The sequence below is a fragment of the Stenella coeruleoalba genome, assembly GCF_951394435.1.
Source record: "Stenella coeruleoalba genome assembly, chromosome: 13".
In the NCBI taxonomy this organism is placed as follows: domain Eukaryota; kingdom Metazoa; phylum Chordata; class Mammalia; order Artiodactyla; family Delphinidae; genus Stenella; species Stenella coeruleoalba.
Window position 1 is genome coordinate 17,976,353 of NC_137159.1, and position 4,183 is coordinate 17,980,535.

Consider the following 4,183-nt stretch of genomic DNA (forward strand, 5'->3'; position numbering starts at 1 on the left):
CATATTGCTGATTGCCAGAGGTGGGGAGTGAATGGTTGGATGAAATGGGTAAAGGGGGTCAAAAGGTATAAAATTCCTCACACACACTACTATATATAAAATAGACAACCAACAAGGATCTATTGTATATCACAGGGAACTATACTCAATATTTTATAATAACTTATAAAGGAAAAGAATCTGAAAAATTGAATCACTGTGCTATACACCTGAAACTAACATGACATTGCAATTAAACTATACTTCAATAAAATAAAATTTTAAAAAAGGTATAAACTTCCAGTTGTAAGTCATGGGGGTGCAATGCATAGAAAGGTGGCTATCATTAATAATACTATATTATTGCAAGTATTATTATTCAAGTATTGCATATTTGAAACTTGCTAAGAAAGTAGATTTTAAAAGTTTTCATCATGAGTAAAAATATGTAACCATGTGAGGTGACAGATGTTAGATATTGTAGTAATCATTTTGCAACTTATACAAATATCAAATCATTATGTTGTACATCTGAAACTGGTAAGTTATATGTTAATTATATCTCAATTAAAATTTTTGAAAAAACAAAATGGTAACTATGTGAAGTGATGGATATAATTTGCTTGATTATGGTGATTATTTCACAAGGTATACATATATCAAAACATCAAGTTGTACAACTTACATATAATTTTTGTCAATTAAACCTCAATAAAGCTGGAAAAAAGAAAACTGCTTCAGTATTTATATGGTAATGAAATGGAACAAAATAACCAAGAGAATGTTGAATAGGATCACACATTATCTGTGTATTTTGGTTTAAGAAATGATGTATTAATACAAAAGAGTGAAAATAATAGAGAAAACAGACTGACACAGAAGCATTCACCTAATTATAATGAATATGAAACTTTTGCTGCAAGGTAAGGGTACACTTTTCGGGAATGGGTGCTTGTCCATATAGAAACATGATCTTGATATTGAGCATCCATACCTCACTTCATATTGATCTTGAGCATCCATACCTCACTTCATACAGCATAAAAGTTCCAGATGTGTCGTAGGTCTAAATATAATAGGTAAAAATTATTCTGAATATAAAATAAAAATTATGAAGCTTTTAGAGAATTATCTTAATAAACTTAGAGTAGGAGATGGTTCCTTAAGTAGGACAATCATAAAAGAAACTATGGAATTACACATTAGAGAAAACCAAATTACTTTGTCAAACTACATCAAAATTAAGAACTTCTCTTTAATTAAGAACACCATTAAGGTTATGAAAAGCCAAGAGTGGAGAAGATATCTGCAAAATATATCTGAAATAGATAACCACTATTTCACGAGAATAGTGAATTTTCTTTTTTTTTCCTCGATCAGACCCTTTATTTCTGGACTGTCGCCAAGGCCAATTTGGGTCACAGGCACGTCACGGAGTACCGGGGAAAGTGGGCCGCCCGCGGGGCTGCCTGCAGCTGCCGCCTCCTTATGGGGAGCTGAGCCGGCCGCAGAAGAGAAGTCCGCTGGTCTTGCTGTGCTGGATAAAGATGAAGAAAAGGTTGGGCTTCCCGGGTGGCGCCGTGGTTGAGAGTCCGCCTGCTGAGGCAGGGACATGGGTTCGTGCCCTGGTCCGGGAAGATACCACATGCCACGGAGCGGCTGGGCCCGTGAGCCATGGCTGCTGAACCTGTACGTCCGGAACCTGTTCTCTGCAATGGGAGAGGCCACAACAGTGAGAGGCCCACATACCGCAAAAAAAAAAAAAAAAAGAGGAGGAAAGGGTGTTCGGCTCGGAACCTGGGGGTGATTCTGGTGCAGCGCAACATCAGGACTGCGGCGGAGGCCATGGCCGCCTCTGTGCCCTCCTCGTCGACCTCCACAAAGGTCTTGTGGATGACCTGGGACAGGCGCAGGTCCCTCTGGGCAGACATGGCTGAGAAATCCGCCCTGGTGTCCTCGAAGGCGTCGGTCACACCCAGGGTGCGGAGGACACCCTCCATGCCGTAGCTCTTCCCCAGCTTAAACCTGGGCAGGGACACCTCCACCTCCTCCTCTATCAGGTCCAGCCTCGTCCACTAGATGAATTTCTCATAAGCAAGGTCCTTTTCCACTGTTTTCAAATCGGTGTTTTCATTGGGAAGCATGATGATCATATTGAGCTCCCTGCCGATGTAGGGAAGCACCAGAATCTTCGTGAATATCTCTCCAATGTAGTTCATTTTAAAGGTGGATTTCTTGAAGATCATTTGCACAGCCTTCTCCACATTCTTGCTGACTTTGAACAGACTTTCCTTGGTGTGCTGTTTGTTAAACTGATTCTTCCAGTTTCCTTTGAAGTAGATGGCGTTCACGAGAACCAGACAGGTCATGGGGTCCACTGTATTTGGAGACAGCAGGTCTGTAATTTTTCCTTCTGTCCTTTGGGCTACCCAGGTGTTTATGTGTTTCCTGGATTCCTCCGCAGCACTGATAAAGTCCAGCTCTTCCGTCTCTGCTTGGTAGAATTTGCGGCAGGAATCTTTGAAAGATGGGAGGAAACCGTAAGTCTTCTCTCCAAAGAGCCTGTTGACGGTTCGGAGCAAGTACTATATGCTGGTCCTGTTAACTTCGGTGAGAAGGTTCTGGAAACCCTGGTGGACGTCTCCACCTCCACTGCTGCTTTTGCTTAGAGAAAGTGCCTGGGACATCTGGGCCACAGTGTTTCCCTTTGCCCCCATGAAGACCATGGCCAAGGCAGAGGGGATGCTTATGGGTGAGAAAAACACATTTTTCGAGTTGTCTTCACCCAGGTGTTCAGAAGACATGAACCAAAGACTTAAATAAGTAATTCATACACACACACAAAGTTGGCATATGATGAATTTTCATTTTCCTACATTTATATATTTTTTCTAACAAGTGTTTTCTACTATTACAATCTTATTTGACCTAAAATATAATTATTTCCACTGTGTATAGTATAATTATTTATACTAAAACATAATTATTTTTTCTTGGCTCCTTCTTTTCCCAGTTTAACATTAGGTCTATGCTATCTTCTTCAAGTGAAGTGTGGAGATTTCCTCAATCTGTGCTTTAGAATAGAATGTGTAGTATTAAATTTTTGTTAACATTTGCTACATAAAGCTACCTAGGTTTGAATTTTTTTTAGAAAAATTTGCCTCTTTACTCAGTCTTTATTATGAAACAATTAAGATTTTCTAATTTTTCCTTGCACCAAGTTCAACTTTTTTCACCTGAGTTGTCCCTAAATTTTTCTCACTATTCTTTATCTTCTTTAGCTTATGTAATTAGTAATTCTTTCTCATTTTGGTGTGTTTATGAGTGTGGGAACATACCTTCTCTTCCCTTCCCTCTTTCTGTCCTCAGTCTTGCCAGAGATTTGTCAATGCATTAGTCTTTCCAAAGTCCAACTTTAATTTTATTGATCTACTCCTCTTCATTTTATGTTGATGTTTTATTTAATTAAATTGGACTCATTTTATTTCTCTTTGAGTTTTAAAAAATTATTTTAGGCCAAATTGCCTCATTAATTTTCATCATTTTTTTCTTTTAAGATATATGCATTTAAGGCTTTGCATATCCTTCTTAGCATCACTTTAGTTCTATCCCAAAGGTTTGGATGTGTTATAAATGTTTTCTAATTTCCACTATAATATATATATATATATATATATATATATATATATATATATTTCTACCCAAAGGTCATTTAAGTGGAAGACATTAATTTTCAAAAACATGGGGATTTTTATGTTAAATCCTTTCATTTCTAGCTTAGTGCATTGCAATCAGAATGCATATAGGGGTCATATATGCTTGAAGTCCTTGTACACAATCAATTTTATAAATGTTCTTGTGCTTGGAAAGATTAAATTCTCCAGTTTCTGAGCTCAGTCTTCTCTATATAGATATCAGGTTAAGTTTTAAAATTTGTTAAATCTTCTATGACTCTTATTTAACGTTAGCCAATTTTTTCTATTAATTACCAAAAAAGTGTCAAGTAAAATATCTAGTACTCTGTCTTTTGCTTTCTCTGTCTTGAGGGTAAATTATCATGTGAATGGTCTTTCAGAACACTTATGTAGTCATGGTTATTGGATTTTTATCATTGGAGTGACTAAAATTTTTGGCTACTAATTATTTGTGCCTTAACTTCTCTGTTTTTCTGTTATTAATATAGCTATACCAGCTCCTTTGGTTT

General features: G+C 37.3%; 1 pseudogene across 1 annotated transcript; it reads right to left on the reverse strand.

The window, feature by feature from the left end:
- Positions 1-1,349: 1,349 nt before the first annotated feature.
- On the reverse strand, positions 1,350-2,990 carry LOC307195743 (serpin B6-like; annotated as a pseudogene). The gene has a single exon. The product of its transcript is annotated as a serpin B6-like (transcript).
- Positions 2,991-4,183: the final 1,193 nt, after the last annotated feature.